Source organism: Ambystoma mexicanum, chromosome 2p (genome assembly GCF_040938575.1).
Source record: "Ambystoma mexicanum isolate Mex_15411 chromosome 2p, UKY_AmexF1_1, whole genome shotgun sequence".
Lineage (NCBI taxonomy): Eukaryota > Metazoa > Chordata > Amphibia > Caudata > Ambystomatidae > Ambystoma > Ambystoma mexicanum.
In genome coordinates this window covers 269,285,106-269,307,268 of record NC_090923.1, presented here as the reverse complement: position 1 = coordinate 269,307,268, position 22,163 = coordinate 269,285,106, and positions in this window count along the sequence as shown.

The following is a 22,163-nucleotide window of genomic DNA, read 5'->3' as shown; positions in this document are numbered from 1 at the left end:
CAACAGTCATGGCCATGGTTTCAGGTAGAAGGTGGCAAAAGACTGGCAGTGACAGTGCTGTTGAGTGCAGACCCTATGTCCACAGAGGTTCCTGCACCTACCACAGAACACCTAGTGTCCACTGAGGTACCCACTGTTGTGGTAGCAGATTCAGTGACCCCAGCATTGCCTTTGTAAGTTCAGGTAATTCCTCTCTCCAGCAAGACAGCCTCACAGCAGGAGTTGTCCTGGGAAACTGGAATCAAAGGGCACACCCATTAGAAAAGGACTAGCCTCACACTAGTGTGTTGCATGCTAAAGGGACATTGATGTTTTGCGCCTGAGCATGGGCAGGGCTATTACAGACAGAACGAGCTTAGCACATGTGGGGCAGGGTTCAATCATCTTGTTTTATCTAGTACCCATTTCTCCTTCCTGTATTCACCATTTCCTGTAGCTTAAAAGTATTTTGGTATCATACTAGAATAGGGATTAGACCCCAGAACACAGGCTTGCCTGTATTCAATTGCTGCAGGACTTTTTCCTACACAAGAGGGGCTCTCCCACTTCTTTATTGTTTCACTTATGTACCATCCAGACCTAAAGGAAGAATTATGGTGGGCATCTTCTGGGAGAGCTGAATTTCCAAAGCCATCAGCTATTGAGATGAAGGAGGGATACAAGGCAGAGGCAAGTTCTGCTCCCTTCCCACTCCCAGGGCCCCTCTTGCTGAGGAACAGGACCTGCCATATTTTGTTTGAATGATTTTTATTAATAACTCATTCTGCTTAAAAATAACCTTTTGCCAATGACGTTTCCAAACATTATTAATATACACATTCTCAATTAATTTTAAAATTCAACATCCAGTGCCAATCCTGGTGTAGCTGTCTTAGGTTGCTCCAAGGTTTCCATTGATATAAACATTTCCTTTAATAATATTATCAGTACTTAAGTCAGTGATAATCTTTCTCCCTGCATCAGCCTGATCCAACAGTGATCAACAGAAAGTGAGGAATAGTCATTGAAGAATTTACCCAGTATTTTCATCCTGAGTTTTGTTAGTGTGCTACAGAGAAGTATAAAATGCTGCAAGGTTTCTATGGAGTATTTACTTACACACAATCTGCTTTTTTGATAAGTCTTAGACAGTCTCGCTCTTGCTCCTAATATTATTCGAGTTGGAAATAAGTTTAATTGAAATCTCAGGAACTGCTCTCTATAGTGACTGTTTGGAAATATTTGCGGATACTTAGGTGTTGAGTTGTTACTATGGGCTTTGGGGAGCACCATTACAAACAATTTAAATGATTGTTATTTGTTATGTTATTGCATTTCTAAAGCGCCAAAGCCCATAGGCATCCAGGCGCTATCACAGGAAGAAAACAAAAGATAAGCCGACATACATTTCACTTAAACAATCTGGTTTTCAGCAATTTTCTGAAAACCAAGTGACCCTCTTCCTTACGGAGAGCCTCCGGCAGCTCTTTCCAACTCCTTGCCGCCAGGATTGGAAAATAGCAACCATTACCCAGAGCCCTTTTTATACGGTCAACCCTAAGGTAGCCAGCTTGTGCAGATCGGAGATTTCTATTTGGGTGGTAGTTACCCACCTTTTCTTTAAGGTATTGGGGGGGTAAGTCTAAAAATGCATTTATGACATACTGTCATTAGTTTGAATGAAATTTTTGTGGAGATTGGAAGCCAATGCAGCCAATGCAGCTCCCTTCAGTCCGCAGAATGTTGGTAATTTTTGAATGTGTACTTTACTCGCACCACTCAATAAAGTGTTGCAGTAGTCCAAGTGTGGAAGTATTACTGCTCTTACTAGTTCCGTCCGGTTGTCTTTTGAAACTAAACTAGCTATGTGCCTTAATACTTTTAAGTGGTAGTTGGTACTCTTGACAATGGCTTCCGCATGGGCTCCTTTGTTCAAGCTAGCCTCCATATAGGTGCTGAGGGTTTTATCTGACTACCTTCAACCTCAAAGTTGTCAAATGCTTGTTTGAGACTGTCCCTAGCATGTTGTGAGCCATATATTAACAGCTCTGTCATTGTAGCATTCAGGCATAACCATTTATTTGATACTCTGATAAACCTGGTTCAGCTTTTCCTGGTCTACTGCGTGATTTCCGCTTATCTCTACCAGCAGTAGTCGTCCGCATAATTAGTAAAGAAGAAACCAATATCTTCCAACTTCAAGCACAGTAGGACAATATATATGTTAAAAATCAGGGGGGACAAACATGCCCACTGCGGGACTTCACAGAAGATGGTTTCTGGTTCAGATGATGAATCCCCCCAATGAACCCTTGATTTGTGGCCTTCCAGGAAGGACTTTAACCATCTGACTGCATTCTCAGAGAGACCACCCACCAAATCCAGTCTTTTCAACAAGATTCCATGATCAAGCAGATCGAACGCTGCCGATAAGTCCAATAAAACCAGCAGACATGATCTACCCTTTTCCAACATGGACAGCATCTGCGTCTGGAGGTCCAGTAAGGCACTTTCAGTGCCATGACAATGTCGGAAGCCTGACTGTTTCTTATGTAAAATGCCAGTCGCTTCTATATAGGATTGAAGTTGCATGGGTGCGACTTTGTCAACTAGTTTTAACAAAAATAAAGTATTTGTAATAGGGCATAGAGTTGCTGTATCATTAGGATCTAAACCATCTCTTTTTTAAAGTGGAGTCACTGCCACATCTTTAATAACTTGTGGTATACTACCAGTTTTAAAAGAAAAGTGGCATTAACAAATCTGCATAAAAATGTGGCAAACATGTCTTTATGCTCTAAAATCAACTTAGATGGAAGAAGGTCTCCTGGGCATTTTGTTGGGTGCATTATTTTTAATATATTTTGAATTTATGTGATGGTCATCATGGAAAACCCAAAGTCATCAGGATCTCTTAAGTTGTTTTCCACACTATCGTCAATTGGGTTGTCTTGTTTCCCATTACGGTCAGACTCTGTAGGAATACGTTTCTGTCTGTCCAACTCTTCCTTGATCTTTCATTGAGCCAACTGAAGTTTGTCTGAAAAAGCTTTTTGTCTCGGGGTACACTCATGCTTTGTAGGTTTGATAATATGACTGAGAGCTTTAATCTTCTTCCAGGATCTAAAAAGTGTTAAACGTTCTCTTGTTTGAATTCCTGCTGAATCAATACAGTCATTAAAATAGCTACTTTTTGCTTGGATGATTTTTTATTTTCTTTGTACTCTTTTTCCCTAAGTTTCCATATTTTTTTTATTTTTTGAGGTTCTTTATTTCATCCAAGCAAGCTCGGCTTGCCTCTTACTAGCTTTCAATTGTGCTAGGGCTGGAGAGAACCATTTCCGATTGTTTGGAGCGTCTCTGACATTTTGTGTTTTCAGAGGGGCAAGTCTGTCAAGCATAGTCATTAAATCTTTTTTGTAATTGACTGCATTGGGGGTGCAGCTTCAAGGCTCTCTCCCACATCATAGAGTTTTTGAGTGACTTAACTCGGGCTACTTCAATGGACTTGAGTACCTCAGCAAATCCCATGTTGCTTAGTGTGAGGGAGCAGCATGACCGGCCGCACTCGCACATCCCGGCACGGACCGCCACAGATGGCTTGGTGGTCTCGCACTGACTTATTTGGATTTCAGGCACGAGAGCGCTGGCGCGAGTCCACAAGCCATCTGTGGTGGGCTATGGAAGTGTAGTGCAAGCTGCCTAAACACGGAGGACATGTCTGTTTTAAGACTCGAAAAGCGGGATGCAGACAGTGTCCTCTGTCAATAAGTACAGCGCAGGGGAGGTCGGAGCAAGTAATCAAGAACAATCCAAATAACAAAACACTAATTCAAAGTGCTATTAAAATGTTACAAGTCTAGATGAACGAAGATAAAATCAATGTAACATTAAAATGAACACACTAAAATATATGGGCTAATAAAGGACAATAAAAACACAATTCAAGTGGCTGCACATAGAGAGTAAGGGAAAAGCATTGCCTTTGTGATTGCGTGTCTATCCAATCTTGCATCCAAAGCTTCCATTTAATGAAAAATGCGTTTGTGATCAAGATGTCATCTAACATCTGTGAGTTCTGTAGGATGAAATGGCAAATGTCCCTCCCCTCCTTCAGTATCAGTTTGGATCCTGTATTGGTTGCTCCTTTTAATATTTTAAAACCTCATATGGGGTTGGTAGACTAGACTTCTGATATAAAGATAAACACTTCCATACAACCATCGCTTAGAGCGAGATTTGGCAAATTTCCATCCGTTTTGATGTGCCTTTCGGCATATTGCGGACTCATTTCCAAAAGATGCCTTCTAGAACACACCACACATGACCAGACAGTGCATAGAAGGACTCTGTACCATATGTAAGGATAGGGACCACCTACATCCGATAGATGGAAATGAATTGCAACATTGAAAATTGACAATACCTTTTTAGTATCACTCACCCTTGTGCTGCTACGTTTTTTGCCTTATTGTGTAAGCTGGATTCCCTCTGGGCATCTCTCACGCTTGCTTTTAGGCACATCCCCAGGTACACCAAGGACCTAAACTTCCCTAGTTTTTTGTTGTTCAAGAACCATGAATGTTTACGTGATTTGATGTTTGTATTTGTATTTGTTTATTATTTGTATCATGCACCTATCCCTGAGGTAACTGGGCTCTGGAAAACTTGAGAATGTTATAGGCATATATACGTAGGATAGCAACAGATGGGTCGACCAGTGGTTACAGATAGGTCTAGTAAACAATAAATACATATAGGAGGGAAGGAATCAGTACAATGCAAAATATAAGAGCTAGTAGGGTGTATCACCAACATTCTAGACTTTTATGTGTTGATTTTCAGACTGTTTTACTTGATGTAATCTTGGAGGGCGTTCAGTTGCCTTTGTAGGCCAATGGGAGTTTGGTCTATTAATACCAAATCATCGGCGTATTGGAGTCGATCTAGAATCAGTCCGTCTATTTTGGTGGCAAACTTCTAACCTTGGTCATTGTATTATGCATATCCAATATGAATAAATTGAAGAGTGCCAGAGTTAGAGGACCTCCATGTTTTAGGCCCTTGTCAGTTGCTATGGGGCCCGAGAACAATCCCCTTGTGTCCAAGCTTGCTCGAAGAGAAGTACCAGAATACAAATCATGTATGGCCTCCCTAGTGCCTTTTGGGGAATCCCAGGACTTGAGTTTAGAACATAATTTAGCACAGTCCATGCTGTCAAAATTCTGTGCAAGTTCTATGAAGACAAGGTAGAACTTTGCTTGTTTTGCCAGTCTTTTTCGAGCTTCCAGTATTTTGATCAAGACCACATTTAAAGATGTACCAACTCATTTTACAATGCCTGTCTGTAGTATTTACAAGTTGTTTGTTACAGTACTCCAATTTGCTAGGGCCTTCAAGACCAAGGTAGTAACAATATGTCCTGCTACATTCAGGAGATCAGTTGGTCTCAAATGTTTTGGGTACGATCTGTTGCCCTTTTGGATGATTGGTACCACCACAGATGTTTTCCATGATAGTGGTATTCTTCTGGTCTTCTTTATATAGTCAAATAGATCACCTTGGAAAGATACCCACAAGTCAGGAGGTTTTTTTAACATTCTGTTTGTCATGCCATCTGGTCCCGGAGCTCAGGAGCTACTTAACTTTTATATTGGATCCGAAATGTTTTCTCTGCTGGTTTCAAATGTCCATGGCTCTGTGCTCAGGGTTCTGTCCTCGTCTTCTCTTTCTGATTGTACGTCAATAGCAAATAATACAGCAAAATGTTCTACCTAATGTTAGGGAGAATTCTCATTCTATGGATAATTTCCCTTACCTATAGAGTCCCCCAGCAGCTTGCTGGATTTGAAGGGTTTGTTTCTTTTTACCTGCTAAGAGTGAGACTCTTTTTCCCACTCTTAGGCATTTTTGCTATGTGTGTTCTAGGCTATTTTTGTGTGTAATGCCTATGGGATTTTCTGTCACCCATAGGAACCATCTTTATTCACATGTGTTACACAGCACCCTCCATGCAGTGACACAGGGGTGTTGTAGCGACCCCCAAACATAGACTCCATACCCTGGGACTGACTACTGACTCCCAGGGCATGTAAAGTCCCCATTGACTTTACTAGTCAAATCTTATCAATTTAACCATTCCAACCCATCTTACTATGGAGGTACTGGAAAGGGTTAATAGTTTTCCCCTTAGGTTCATTTTCGAGGGGGTACCTTAAAGTCCCACTCTATAAAGTTTCTGGCTGGTGGCAGTGGTTACTACCATAAATATTCAACCGCAAATATTTTCCTATGGGATTTTCCCATTGTTCGAGGCTAACACTTTCTACTGACAGCCTCTAACATACCGCTGGTTTATTTTATTATTAACTTTACTCCAGTAGGTTTAATTTGCCAGAACTTTAATCTAAATTCTTGTGTGCAATGCCTATGGGAAAGCAGCCACCAAAGGAGAATAAAGAGAATTCTAATACCTCCCATACCAAAGAGGGCCACAAACAACAAAATAACCAGGGTAAGCCCCAAGGGAAACCAAATAGGGCTAGTGAGTCCTCTGGTGTTCAACCAGACAGAGGTCAGCAGAAGCCCCCATTCCAGAGAGCATTTGGAACATGCTATGTCTGTGAGTCAACTGACAATATCAAAGGAGATCCCAGGTGCAAGGGTAAACCTGCAGGGATCAGCACAGTCTCCTTAGCCTTTACTCCTGAGGAGGAAGTACAAATAACTAGGGCTCACTTTGAATTTTTTGCTGAAGAACCCTTCAGTCTTCAAGCAACTGTATCCTTAGAGTCAATGGGTCTGGTTAGCAAACAGAATAGGGGTGTATATGACTCCCTTCCAGAAAACACGAAAATATATTACATGGACAGTGTTCTTGTCAATGGCCAGGATACCCCTGTCAGAAGAGACACTGGGGCCAGCAGAACAGCAGTAGATGAAAGCTTTTTCAATCCTGGGGATGTTGCTAAGGCACCCAAAGGTCCCCCTAAATTTTCTGACAGTCCTGTCCAGATGGTTCCTATTCTACCAGCCCTCATTCAGTGTAATAAAATGACAGTGAGGATTCCTGTCAGTGTTCAGACTGAGGTGCCTGGGAGAGTCCTGTTGGGGAATGATCTAAAAATTCTAGGAGTAGTATCCAGTACCCCCAAACCTCCCAGTATGGAGAAGCAGAACCTAACCAAATTAGCTAGAGAGGCCACCTTAAGGGACCACTCTAAGCCTGTGGTAACCTCTACAGAGAACCCCACTACAAGCCCTGGTGTTAGTAAGTTGACCTCTAACCTAGGCAAATTTCAGGCTAGTATGTTAGGAAAATGGGAACCCCAACCAAGCTCCATCATTATTCCCCCAGTTTTAGAGTTTCTGACTTCCGCTGCTTCTAAGGAAGAGGTGGAAAGACCAACTGGACCCCTATCTAGGCCTAAGAGAACTGGTAGGCACATTTCAGGCTAGTATGTTAGGGAAATGGGAGCCCCAACCAAGCTCCATCATTATTCCCCCAGTTTTATAGTTTCTGACTTCCCCTGCTTCTAAGGAAGAGGTGGACAGACCAACTGGACCCCTATCTAGGCCTAAGAAAACTGGTAATTCTCAGGGCTGGCTGGTGGAAAACCAGGAAAGAAAAGTCTAACCCCAAAAACCTTCAGACTGTTGGACCTTCTACAGAAGACTCCAACCCAAATCCTAGTATTAGGAGGGAAACTCCTAAAGTAGGTATGGTTACATCTAAGAGGAATGGGAAACAGGTACATTGCCTAACCCCAACCCCTCCACCCAAGAGGCCTAAGACCCAACCTGCTCCCAAAGAGAGGTGGTGAGGACCCCTGGAGGCCCCTCTAGATCTAAGGGAATCCTTTATAAGGGCCCCTTGAAAAAGCCTATCACAGGTTCAGGAGTAGTACCATCTTCTGAGGGACTGGTCAACCAGATCCCCTATAGATTTAAAAAGAAAGATGTTTCTCAAAGGGCTTGTAGGTCATATAGCTTACAAGGAAACCCTTTGAATTTTTTTTTTGCGTTTATCAATTTTATCATTTTGCAAAGTGGTTTACTTCATTCTCTTCACTTCTATGTACTTTAGTTTCAGTTTCAGTGTAGACGTTTTATGTCGTTTTTGTGCATTCATCCAGTGCAGCTTTTAAAATTGTTGGTATGGACCACGAAGTTCTTGACCCACTCATTAAGCGGGCCCACCACACTTCTTCGTCGTATTGTGAGAAAGGTTCAAGTAGGTGGCCAAGAAAAGCTTTTCTCCATTTGGTGGTCTTTTGGGCATTTTAAGAGAAGGTGTTTCACTGACTCCTTTTCAGATTCACTTTTGCACAAGCAATGTTGATTTGTGGCAGAATGGCCCCTTATCGCCTGGATTTCGTTGGTTGGGAGTAAGTTCAGCCTTGCCCTAAGTAGGGTTGAACGTAGAGCTTTGTCCGGAAATCTTTTGAATATTTCGAGCGTGGCATCCAGTTTTTTAGGTTGAGGAGACAGGTGGTTTAGAAGTTTGTTTTTTTCAGCCGTAGTGTGGGTTTCAATCCAGTCTTCTTGGTCCATTTTCTTTTTCATTTGGTAGGGTTGCCGATCAGTGTCTCTTCTGAGCAGGCGATGATGTCCAGGGTGGCTCTTTGTTTAAATGTCCATGTGGTCAGCATCTTGCACGTAGCGTTGAGCATTTCAGTATTTATCAAGTTGTAAAGTGGGGGGGATTCCTGCATGAGTATTTTCCTGAAGAGTGACATTTCTCCTGCCTCTTTTGCTGCTTTCAAAGATCGGAGGCCTAGTTCGCGTCTAATGCCTGCGATTGGTGTTGAATCCGGTAATTGGAGGACCTTTCACCAGAAGTATCCCTCCAGTTTGGCCCATATCGCAGTGGGGAGAGTGGGTTGTGCTTCTCCTCCGTAGACCAGGCAGGGGACCACATTTCCTTTGTAAAATTTCATGACCGGTAACAGAGAAAACCGTCCATACTTTCTGTCGATGATCCGTTCCTGTGTTGTCAGTTTACGAGTTTTTTCCCACAGATGCTTTTGCGCTGCGACTTCTGATTTGGAGCTATCCATCATCACACCAAGATATTTAAAGTGTTTTACGACCTCTAATGCGGCTTTTTCAATGTGCCAGATCGGCTTCTTTTTTTGCCTCTTCCCAGATGGTTTTTCCAGTATCAGAATTTTCGTCTTTTCCTTATTAATCTCCAGGTTGTTTCTGGATATGTAGGAAGCCAGATTGTCTAGTTGTCTTTGTAGACCAATTTCTGTCTGGTCGAGGAGGATTATATCATCGGCATAAAGAAGTCGAGCTAGAGGCGTTTGGCCGATTTTTGGAGGGAACGATCTTGTTTGGTTTGCGCTTTCTTTATAGTCCCCCAAAAAAGAGATGAACAAAGCAGGCGCCAGGGGGCATCCCTGCTTAACCCCTCTGAATGTTGGAATGACTTCAGAGAGTAGACCTTGATGGTTCAGTTTAACTCTTATGGAGGATTTTGTATGGAGAGCTTTGATGGGCTCCAGTAGGGACCCCGGGCAGTTCCAGGCAAACAGTTTGGAACATAGTAACTCTCTGTCGACTTGGTCAAAGACCTGGGTCAGGTCTATGAAGGCTAAGAAGACTCTTCCAGGGCCTTCCATAAGTTTGCTCTTCAAGATGCTGAGGATCAGAATGTTGACTTGGGTTCCGCAGTTTTTCATGAAGCCCGCTTGAAAAGGGTCGTTGCATTCGGCCGATTTAGCCCAGGTTTGAAAGTTCCTTTGCATGAGCGAGCCATAGATCTTTCCAATGGTACTCAACAAAGCGATTGGGCGGTAGTTTGCCGGAGCCGACCTGTCACCTTTCTTGTAAATGGGGGCAACAACTGAGGTAGACCAAGAGACTGGGATTGATCTGGACAAGGTACAGTTTTGGAAGACTTGACTAATAAAGGTCGCACATTCAGACGGGTGGTTTTTCAAGTCGATGTTTGTGATTCCGTCGGGACCCGGAGCTCTTGATGGTTTTAGCCTTTTTATTGCTGCCGTAATGTCTTCAATATCAGAGAAGTCTGCCCAAGGAGTAAGGTCTAATGGTGCAACTGTTTTGGGAGCAATTCCCTCGGGAAGTTTGAAAGTGGACGAGAAGTGAGCTATCCAGGCAGCCTCTGTGACACAGTTTGATGTCGAGGAGTTGCCAAAAAGCTCTGGAATTTTTGTCTGCTAGTTTCTTTAGCATTTCTTCGGCGTCTTTCTGGTATAAAGCTGATCGGTGGAATCTTAGCCAGGATTTGTAGTTTTTTTGCTCTAGCAAGTAGATTTTATCTGCGTCGCTCGTTTTTAAATTTGCCGCTTGTCTCTTCAGTTTCCTGAGTTCTCGCCTAGTACTAGATCTAAGTGCAGCGGGTTTGTTGCAGCCTTCCTTTTTTTCTGTGCTTTTGAGTAATATGGAATCAGCAGCGGTTGGTAGTCTGCTACATAAGTTGTACGTCCAGATTCTCTGTATTCCTGCCGTTCGTAATTTCTCGTCAGTTCTCTAATCCTTTCACTCGTGAATCTGAGTCGGTTTCCTTGGGCAGTGGGTTCTGGGACTTCAGACAGGAGTATTCTTGTGCTGTTCTCCGATGGCCAGCTGATTTTCAAGATGTTGTGATCGCTCTCAGTTGTTCTCAATGTTTCAAATGAACCCAACCGTGCTAGCATGGCCTCAGATGTGTAGATATAATCTATAGTCCCCTTTTGTGCACCTCTTTCCCAGGACGGGATGGGATTTTCTGGTAGGAGAGCTTCCTCAATGTTGTGGAGGTTTCTGGTATTCATAAGTGTCTGCCATTTTTCCCCACGGCACACGGCCTTGGTTTTTTCTCTCAGGTTGATGGTTTTTTGTCCCTTTTTTGGACAGGTCGCATTCAGGTCGCCACTTATTATGATTTGTGCTTCTTCGTATGATGATAGGATTCCGTCAATCTCTGTTTCAATGATATTGAGGAATTTCTCATCAGTGATGGACTGTGGGTTCCAGTACGTGGTGATTATGGCCAGCAGTTTGGTCTCCTTTTGGTTTTCTTTTCCAATTTTATGTTTCTCTGACCTGGCTTCAGAAGGGGAAGCCCATTCCACAAGCACCGCTAGGTGGTTTTGACTTGCGGCCAGACGCTTTTTAATTGTGAGACCGGTTCCGTTCCGAACTGCCACCAAAAGTCCAGAGGACGGGCGACCCAGCCGACCCTTATTAGCTGCCGCGACCATGACGGAAAAACCATCGATTCCAGGTTTGTCGAGGAGCCATGTTTCTTGAAGTGTAATGATGTCATATTCGGCGAGGTTCACTTCGCCTGGTCTGGTAAGGTGATTGAATCCTCTTGTATTCCAGGACATCATTGTGATATCAGAGCAAACTTTAGACTTTGTGTGGTGTGAAGCTGCTAAAAGTGAGAGTTGCATTGTGTCTCTGGTTGGCAGGCTCACCTGGGTTGGTTGCTATTTTTTCGCTGAGGACTTTGGTGCTTTGGGCAGCCACGCTAATAATTGTTTTATGGGAGCAAATGAGGACGAAATATTTGATGATTGTGAGGGTGACTGTGAGCTCGTCTCTTCGTTTGTAGTGGCGCTCTTGAAGTTTCTTGGGGGTTTAGGTAGGCCTTTTGAAGTATGGCTTGTGGTGCATTCTTCTCTTTCTATCGCCGATGAGGTATGGCTTTGTTTTCTTTTTGTGCCTAAGCCCTCTTTGGCTGAGTCATGTGAAGGAGCAGTCTGTTGGCTTATAGATTTGACAGGGTCGCGAGAATTCCAGTTTGTTTTTTTTGCAGACTGATTTTTGGCGTACTCCATCTTCGTCGCGTGGTTATGATCCTTTTCCGCTGAGCTGGACCATTCTATGATGGTATACCCGCATTTTCGGAGGTCGCTAAAGTCGTTGCTTGAACCTCTCTTTACCACATGCACTTTGACATGGAGGAATGCCTTGGCTCTGCGGTCTTTGTGGTAAGGTTCCACTAGCGTTAGATCTGACGTAGTCAAGTGTTTTAGGTTTTTGGAGTGTTTCAGAATTTTTAAAACCGTTCCTCTGTTTAATGTTATTGCTTCTGAATTTTGTGGGATCTGTTTGATCTTGAATATAATAGACGGAGGAAAGTTTTGCTGTGGTCTGTGGACTCGTGAAGAGAATTTTTGTCTGTTAGGACTGTTTGGCTTATTCCGTCTTCTTGAGCTGTCTGGACTTCTCCTGCTTCTTGGATTCCGGTAGTCGAAGTCCCTTACTTCCGCCTCTTTGTGATGGTCTTTTGTTGAAGATGGACGGTTTCTCATTTCTTGTGGGCCTCTCGGAATTCTAAGGGAGTTAACTTGTGACTCTTCCTCCCGAAGTCCACTCTGACGCCTGTGTTTTTTTGAGAGTGGGGATTTAGGCATAATGCCTTTGGTAGGCTTGTTTTGTTTTTCAAAGTGCCAGTTCTGTGGATCTGCTGCGTTCGACGGTGATGAGTGGGTAGTTAAATTCATATAGTTATCATCTCTCAAGGAGTCTTCCATTGTAATTGGGGACTTACATGGATTTACCGGGATAGAAGTTACCGTCTGTTGAGCATCCGATGGTATAGGTCTCTGCGATGTGTTTACCTTGTGGGCTTTTGTTTTTGGCCTGACTGAAGGGCCCATTTGGATCAACATGGGCTGTGAGTCTCTTTGTGTACGGGATTCTATGTCTTTGTCGGACTGCAGCAGTGCCTTTGCTGGATCGACCCTGTTTGAGGGCGTTGGTACCTCTTCCCTGGTTTTCGAATGGTTCCTGAATTCCTCCAATTTTGCTGGTTGTCCTTTTGGTTGTTGGTGCTGGGTACTGGGACCCCAAGCTCCTTTTTCCGTCAAAGGTACAGTGGATGTGGCCGGGAGCACAGGCAAGAGCTGGCTTTTTTTTGTTTGTTTTGAGGAGCAGATGAGTTGGTTGAAGATGACTTGTTTTCCAGCACTTGTTGATTAGATGTCAGCTGTTGCCCAAATAGGAAGGCAGTTTCTGTTTGGGTTCCTTGATCGGTTGAGTCTCTGATCTCGATGGGTCTCTGATTTGACAGCTTCGGTGTAGAAGGCGGTCTAGAAGACATGAGCAGAATCTTGTTGAAAAGTTCAGAGTCTAACTTTTCTTTTGCTGCGATATACCCTTCCAGATAAATCAGTTTCGTGTGGGTCATTGCGAGCAAGGTTGTTTGGTCTTTTAGAGAGTCACTTATTGCCTCGTATAGCTTGCCAAACAGGGCTAAAGCGATGGTGATCACGGACATGAGAGTTGTTATGTCTAATCGCTTGGGAGGTGATTCTTTCTGAGTTTCATCTTGATAAAGGTCTCCTAAATTGCTGTTTCTTCTTGGTGTAGCTCAGGGGGGGGTCAGGGTGGGGGTCGGATTTTGCTCCCGTCTCTTCTCCCTTTCTCTCCAACTTAAATCCTTGTCAATTGGAGATAAGTTTGCTGATTGTGGAGGGTAGCTTATGGGAGAGCTTGACTGGTTTCCCGTTGCTTTGCCCTGATTAGGGGACGCGGAGAAAGGATCATTTTCTGCTAGAGGGGCGCTTGCTCTCTCTGCTTGGCCCTTGTTAGGCGAAAGGGGTTGCAGCAGCAACAGTGGAGTCGGGAAAGGCAATGACAAAGGAGACAGTCTAGGTAAATTCTGAGTGTCGGTCTCCACAGTTTTACACTTTATATGGTCCGTGGACTTCTTCGGAGTTGTTGGCATTTCCAGGACTGGTGGGGTTGTTTGTGACGAAAATGTCTTATTAACCTCTCCTTCGCACGGCAAAGTAGGCGAAATTTTTGTTTTATTAGGCTGGTTGAAGCCTATGAGGACTGACGTATTTTGGGTTTGAGCTGTAGAATGCTCAAAGGTAACTTCAAGTATCTCAGCGTCCGTGAGTTCTTGTAGGACATCATATTTTTTTTTCCCTTGGCTGACAAATTATTCCTTCAGGGAATTACATAGCACTGTTTTAGACAAGGACTTTAAGGCGGATGTTTTTTTTTCTTTTTTTTTTTTATTGTTCTGGTTGTTTTGCTGGGTGGATTTTGATTTTTTTTAACACTGCTGAGTGTGTCGCCTTAAACCCAGGCCTAGATTTGCAATTTTTTTTTTCTTTGGAGGCGAGGTCGCAGAAAGCGAGGTAGAAGACTCCATGGTCTCCAGTTCTTCGATATCGCCGTCTGTTTGGACGTTTGATTCCGAAAATGAGGCTCGTGGCTTTGTCCTTTCTGACGTTTCCAGTTTGTTTTTTTCCGAGCCCCTCTTTGCTCCGCGTTCGCCTGGGGGCGGAGCCGCGTCCTCGGAGGCGTGGAACATAACCGCCGTCCGCCTCTGTTCCGATGACGTTCCCATCTCACCACTCCTTCCTGCGCCGCTTGTGTGACGGCGAGGGCCAAGGTCGGGAGGTCGACCGGGAGCTCTGCTTCGTCCGGTGTTGGGTCTCGAGCACCCATAGATGGCGAGGCGGACACGGTAAGTGACAGATGATTTGAGGGCTCCAGCCCATAGTCTTGAGACAGTTTGTTCGTCAACCCGGCCGGACAACTCGAACCGGCAGGCATACCCCTCGCAGTCCGCCCTTCGGCAGGCTGCACTGGGGACGAGCCGGGAGTTTGTGCCGCCGAGGGTTGTGCTTGTTTTGAAGGCATGACCTTTGCTGGGTTCATAATGTCTCTCGATGTAGCTTCCTGCTCAGGGTTTGTCGAGCTCCTCGGGGTGATAAAATCAGCCCTACTCGAGGTTGCTGGATCGGGGGAGCTCTGAGGGGGGGGAGAGGGGGACCCCCGGGCCATAGAAGTATCCGCAGATAAGAGCCCGCAGTTTATTTTCCCTGGCATGCGTACATCTTTCGGTGTTTGGGCTCCTTGGTGAGAGATAGAATCAGGGGGGGGCAACCCCGAGACCCTGGAGTCAATCAGGGTGAGGAGGGCCTGGTTGAGTCAGGTCTGTTATTAGATACACTAGCGCTCCGCATCCAGCGCCGATCTTCCTCTCGGTCCTGATCCCGCGGAGGTTTTCGAATCATAGTAGCTTGGTCGGTCGTCCAACCCATGGACTGCCACAGACTGCAGCTACTCAACTCTGCTGCCAACTCTTCTGGTGGGAGAGAGACACTCAGTTAATAGGGAATATAAGGAGTTCTTAGTCTAAGCTTGAGTAAACTTGGGCATATCAGCGTAAAAAGAGTTCAAGTTTCATCAGCTTGATTGCAGAGTGGGCATACCCCAGAATGATGTGGTGGCCATTCACTAGTGTACCAAGCGGAGTGCAAGAATCCCAATCTCACCACACCTTCCTGATGTGCCAATCATCAGAGGCAAGCGCGTTACCTCGCGTTGCCTCGCCTCCACGTTTCTCTAATAAGGGGACTGGATAGATGTTGTGCCGTGTCCCGTGTCCCGTACCGAGCCGGCTCCTGCTTCGCTTCACCTCACTTCACTCGCTTCACTTCCCCCGGTATCGGCATCTGCAAAATCGGCTGTTTGGAAAGCTAGAGGAAAGCACCTAGCGTCGTAATGCACGTCAGCCTTGGACCGTCCCTTTGATTTTACCATTGAGCACAGGTCAGGATGTCACCACCAAAATGCTGATGGTCTCTCTAGGATGTTTATAACGACTAGAGGTATGCGACTCATCCAGGAGTGGATTATATCCTCCTGTCCCTTAGTATGGGGGGGAGGGGTGAGTGTTAGGGAGAATTCTCATTTTATGGCTAATTTCCCTTGTCTATAGAGTCCCCCAGCAGCTTTGCTGGATTTGAAGGGTTTGTTTCTTTTTAGCTGCTAAGAGTGAGACTCTTTTTCCCACTCTTAGGCATTTTTGCTATGTGTGTTCTAGGCTATTTTTGTGTGTAATGCCTATGGGATTTTCTCTCACCCATAGGAACCATCTTTATTCACATGTGTTACACAGCACCCTCCGTGCAGTGACACAGGGGTGTCGTAGCGACCCCCAAACATAGACTCCATACCCTGGGACTGACTACTGTCTCCCAGGGCATGTAAAGTCCCCATTGACTTTACTAGTCAAATCTTATGAACTTAACCAGTCCAACCCATCCTAATATGGAGGTACTGGAAAGGGTTAATAGTTTTTCCCTTAGGTTCATTTTCGAGGGGGTACCTTAAAGTCTCTATAAAGTTTCTGGCTGGTGGCAGTGGTTACTACCATAAATATTCAACCGCAAATATTTTCTTATCGGATTTTCTCATTGTTCGAGGCTAACACTTTTACTGACAACCTCTAGCATACCACTGGTTTATTTTATTATTAACTTTACTCCGGTAGGTTTTATTTGCCCGAACTTTAATCTAAATTCTTTCTCGTGTCTTACTCTAAACTCCTAACCCAGGTCAGGGATCCTTTGCTCATCCGTTTGGCGGGCCTCTGCCCAGATGCCCTCCTTCCGGCGCCACTGAGTCTGGGGTGGGTCCATTGTGTGGGAGGGGGAGTAGGACCCCTGGACAGAGTTGCCGCAGCAACTCAGGTCGCACTCTAACCTGATAGGCTGGAGGGTCTCCCACCAAGAAGACCACTCCACTGCGTGAGTGACAGCTAGGCTGTATGAATGGGTCTCTTTCTGCAAATAAGCAGGGTCCTGAGGACTGGAAGAGCAAGAAGTCGCCACTGGAACTACGGAACTGAACAGGAGAGAAACCACAGACATCTTCAGCATCTACACCATCGGTGAAGCCCTGCCGGATCGTCTCACCACTTTTCTTCCACACGACGAGAGGAGATCTTCATCGAAAGAGCCTTCTTCCCTTGGGCTGGTAGGAACAACCAGTTCACCCATCGCTTCTCCGGACCTGCCTTGGTCGAATCGACGGTGCCCAGCACTTGGAGACCGGATAGCCAGGCAGCTATCGACCCGGACTGCGATTAAAAGGAGCGTACCTTTTACACATTGTTTGGCAGCACCACGGCTAGTTTCATCCCTGGGTAGTGCAGTGACTCGAACCTTCCTCCACGACGAGAGCCTCTCTTCCTCTGCTGGACCCCTCGAACTGCAGGAACTAACAGGAACAACCGCCACCGCAGGAGCCACTTCTTCACGTTTAAGGTACATCATTCCACCAGGCCTCCCTTTCCCTGTGGTAGCCCAAAAGGTGTTTTAAATCCTTTATCTACTTGTTGGGTTGGCCGCCCTCTCTCTTAACATTGTCTTTCGCCTCGCATCTACCTTTTCAATATTCGTTTACCAAAGACTTGACTGCAGCTACAAGAACATTTTTGCTCCTTAACTCTTGGTCATGTACCACTGACTTTGGCTCAGGCCCATTGACTCTGGCTGATTTGTTAGATCTGCATTCACTAGATTGATTTGCAATAAGAAATGTGTTGGTGCACATGAATCTTCTAAACCCCTCTTCCTTCCTACTGTTTTTACTTGTGGAGTGCCATTTTGCTCAGTTTTCATTCACTTATCTTTCTGCTAAAGTCTCACTGTGCATTACTTGTTCACAATACCTCAGGGAAGTGTTGCTAGGGGGTGTTTGAAGATATTTTGGTTCAACTTGTGCTTTCCCCCCCTTTCGTTAAATTGTTAGAGTGCCATTTGTAGTTGGTTTTCACTGTGCCGTTTTGCTCAGTTTTCACTCCACTGCAAACTTGTCTACAATTGAATAGGGAGTTGTATATACTTTCCTTGACTGAACTTAACTTACTTTATCAACTGTGATTTATGTGTTGAACTAGACGTGTATAAAATAAATATATTCTCTTTTTGATACAAAGCTTTGGTCAGTGTTTCCTTGTTCCATAGTGCTGTGATACCTATTGTGTAAACCCTGAATACTGCTCATCTCCCTCTTGAGATAAGTCTGTCTGCTCAGCCACAGCTACCAACTAAATCTTTGTGGTACAGACTGATACCAAAGGGGATTTATTGCTCTCACATTTGGTCCTAATCCGGTGTAGTGCTCCCTAAGGGAACTGCACTGGATTATACCTAACACCCAAGCTTGCACAGCTACTGCATTGACTGTCAATGCAGAATGAGACATGTTTAGGAAATTAATAAATTGCCATATTTTTTGTGTATTTTTAGCTGTGATGTATCCCATCATTTGTTAGAAATCTCAATGCATCATTGGGTGCCTTCTTGCCCGCACACAATTGTGGTATTGTTGTTTTATAGTTCTTCTGGTAACAGCAATTGCTTGTGTCTGATTGGGTGTTAAGTTTCTTAGACTTGTTCTTAAGAAACATTTTTTAATGACCACCTCTTTGTCATAGGTGTGTAGGCAGGCAAATGAACTTTTAGATCCAGATTTTCAACATTCGACAAAATCCATCAAGATTTTCGAGTAGTCTGGGATCTCTGCCGTATGGTCCTTCGTTAACAACTCCACCTGTGCCTTAAATCTTTTTGACAGTTTTTCAACTCTGGAGGGGTATATAATCAACCTGTTTCTTCCTGATGACACATCTAATCATTGTAAATATTCCTGCTCTCTTCTTGAGGCTGAGCAAATCTAAGTACATTTTAATATGTTGTGGTCACTTTGACTTGATTGCAAGATTTCAATTATTTGGTTCGAAGTGGCATGTTGCTTGACACCAAAACGTAATCTAGGATCTTAGTTTCCCTCCCTCTTTTCTACATGGCTTTGGGTGGAACATCTCAGAGGGTTTGTCCATTAAGCAGGCTAATGTTTCTTGCATTCAGGGCTTCCCTCCAAGCATGACCCCTTTGTTCTGAAGGCGTCAAGGTTGTAAACTTTTTTTTGAATAAAGTGTAGTTGTCATCGAAACAATGGATGTGTAAGTCTCTGCATAATATTAGCAGAGGATCTGTCCACATTACAAGAGTCCATTATGGTGTCTACAAAGTGCTCAGCCCCAGCAGACGCACTGTTCCAGTATAGATTGAATAACACCATTATGTTCAAACATTTGAGATTGTCACCCTCAATATGTGCTGTCAATATCTGAATATATGTGATAGGGTTCTGAATTGATAATACCTTAATGTTAACTTCCTGTTTTATTGCCATAAATAGGCCTGACATTGGTCTTCGGTTCAGTCCTTTCACTGCCAGGTTCACGTATACGTGTATCCATCCACGATGGGGGCTTTCCTCATCCAGGTTTCTTGAATGCAGATGATGTTGTAGTGATAATAGTTCAATTCACCTTTTCTGAACAAGTGCCTGAATCCTCTCATGTTCCAACTACCCAGTGCTACATTGTTTATGGTCCTGGGTCGGGACAGTAATCAACCATCATTATTGAGTATCAAGACATCTGCCAGGTATGCCAGGCAATTCCAATTGTCTTCCTCGTAATTGTGGTCTGCATTCAGTGTTCCAGAATGACCTTCTTCTACCTGTAAGGGTACCTTTCAGTATGTCTGCTTTCTTGGTTTTCACAGATCCAGGAATGTGGTTGATAGTCCGTAGGTCTCTCCCTCCCCACACAATCACCTTTTTTGTACTCTCTAGATTGCGTCACTTGCTTTTTCCTGGTGGTTTTAGTTGAACTCAGGTACAGTGGAGACAATTTGTCTCAGGGCAAATCCCAGAGGTTACAATTGTGAGGGCTCATCCAGCAAAAGCTCTTTCACCAGGTTACACGCAAGGTATATTAAGACCTTGTCAAACCTTTCTTGTTGCAGAAAGTTTATTACTATTAGATCCCCTATTGTCACTGACCTTAATTTTGGGCTGTGGTGCAATAGCCTCAGGATGTTTGTTTGGTTCATAATTAAACCGTCAGCTTTATGTAGGATCCATTCCAGCAGCAAACAAGGTGAGTTTAGTGGGATTTGTTCTTGTTTGTAGTGTCTTACAATCTTGGGTCTGATTCAATCTCACTTTAACTCTTCATTTATGCTTCTAATGTTTCCCCGTCTTGATGTTAAGTCGTGTTCCAGAGTCCTGAAAGATTAAGTCAATCTTTTTTCCACAGCTGAGCCCAATGGTAATTCAAAGTTTACTTTTGTCTCTATCTGTTTTTCTTTAACTTTTTCCTCCCCACTGCCTACTTGCAGGTTTGCTCCAATATATTTGATCCACTGGGCTGGTATGTTGTTTAGGCGTAATGTTCCCCAGTCTGGGTATCATTTTGTGGTCAGTATTGTCAAACAAACGTTGACTGACATTTCTGACTAGAGTTGTTACCAAATTCTGGTCCTGAAATTCTCTCCTTTATGAAGTATTGTCAGAGTGTGCTCTTTGACCATAATTTTTAGTGTTCATTAAATGAGGACGTTCGATCTTACATTGCGGACCCTGTATGTTAAGCTCCACATTTCTCTCCATAGTTTTAGTCAGGAGCACTAATCGGCCATTGGACTGAGTTAGATGTTTAGTTATTGTCGGACAATACTTCCAAATCTGCTCTTTTAGAGGAAGCCTCCTGAGTAAAGGGAGTGCTTCCCCACAACTTTCTCTTAGGAGGGGGATACTGGGTTTTCGCTGTTTGCTCCAGGGTGCAAAAAGGTCTTGTGAAAATACAAGCGTGTTTTTTATGTGATTCACTAGCTGAGGTCGTAAGACTAACTCATTGGTGTAGCTGGGTTAGTACTTCTTGTTTTTGACCTCAGCATGTATATTCTGCAGGGATTCTGTCTCCGGGAATGTTTTGGTTGCCACTCTTAACCGATCACGCTAATGATCTTCTACAAGGTCGAACATTTTTGTGTTAGTTGATTGATATTCTTCATCCTTTTTTTTCAGAGAACTCCACATCTATACCATCCTCTTTCTCTGACATTGTGTAGGTAGAAATGTCCAGTAGGTCTTCCTCGATTGTACTATAGTGTCTAGATGGAGTCTGACTGTCTTCATTGTTTGTTTGTAGCTTGTTTGGTTCTGTCGCGACCTTACAAAGTGTCAAAGTGATTTTCTTGGTCTGTTGCACAAATTTCAAGTCCTCTGGCAATACAAGATTTTTTATAATGGAGCAGGATTAATTTGATTTGCCTTTTTTATTACCATTTTTTGGTTCTTAGTCTTCTTTTGGGTAGTTTCAACATTCACGAACTTTTAAGTATTTCACCTGGTGGCTACGCTTGATTTACCCACTGATTTAAAGGGGAGAGTGGGATCTTATCTCTCCCCTTTTTTGTGTGAATATTATGTACTGTTTCTGTGAAGTTAAATTATTAAAATTGTCTAAGTCATAGGTTTTGTCCTGTGGGTCGATTTCTCCCCTCTCCACTTCCCTGCTCAGGGTAGTGTTAAGGCAGATGGTTTGCTCATCAACGCTCTTAAGTAGATCAATAACCACATCCTTCTCCCCATTTTGCTCAGTAAGTGAGCTTACATCAGCTCCTGTAGACACATTTAGGGTGCAACATTGACATTTGTGTCAGTCTTTGTACTTCTTTTGTTTTGTTTCCTTAATGATGGGGGTCCAATATGCTATTAAAAATACTTGCGACCTGGGCCACACTTTTATCCAGGTTGTTTTCGATAGCTGTGATGAAACCTACTACGAACAGCATTTTTGAATGTGTCATTGCAATCATGGTGGTTTGATCTTTCAGTTGTTTGTTGATGTTTCCGTAAAGCTTCATAAATGGGGCCATGGCGAGCAACAAGACTGCTACCATGTTCACATCAATATTTACCTGAACATTTGGAAGGGCCTTTTCATTGTTAGTGTCCGATGTTAGGTGGCACTTATGCATGGTATAAAAAGATTATTTGCGAGATAGGCCGCCCTCTTTTGATAGGAATGAAACCCAGACTTTACTTGAGAAGCTAGGTCATTTTTTTGTTTTTCTTTGTAATGGGGTCATTGAACTGTCCCTCTCTTCACCACGAGCATCCAAAATGTTGCAGTCTCCAGAACTGCTTTCCATGCTATAGTAAACGTTCTGGTTCTTCTGGCTAGAAATCTCTGTAGTTGAACTTTGTGTAAAGATTTGTACCATTTGTTCGAAGTCAGGGTACATAGCCATCCTGCAGGGGACTAGCAAGCCTCTTTGTTCCCCAGGTAGTATGATAGAGTTGTCCGGCACAGAGGAACTCATTTCAAGGAACATTCTCTGAACTTTGTTTGTATCACAAAAATGATCTCCATGAATTTGTAGTTGTAAGCCCCCAGGTTCTGTCCGTGCTGTTCTATGTTTTTAATGCCTTACAGCAAGATGTAGTCTGGCACCTCGGCCATTCCTCCTTCTGTCTGGTGGATTTCCATACCAAGTTCCCCCTTTGGTTGTGAGTCCCCTTGATGAAATCTTTGGTTTTTGAATGATTCACTG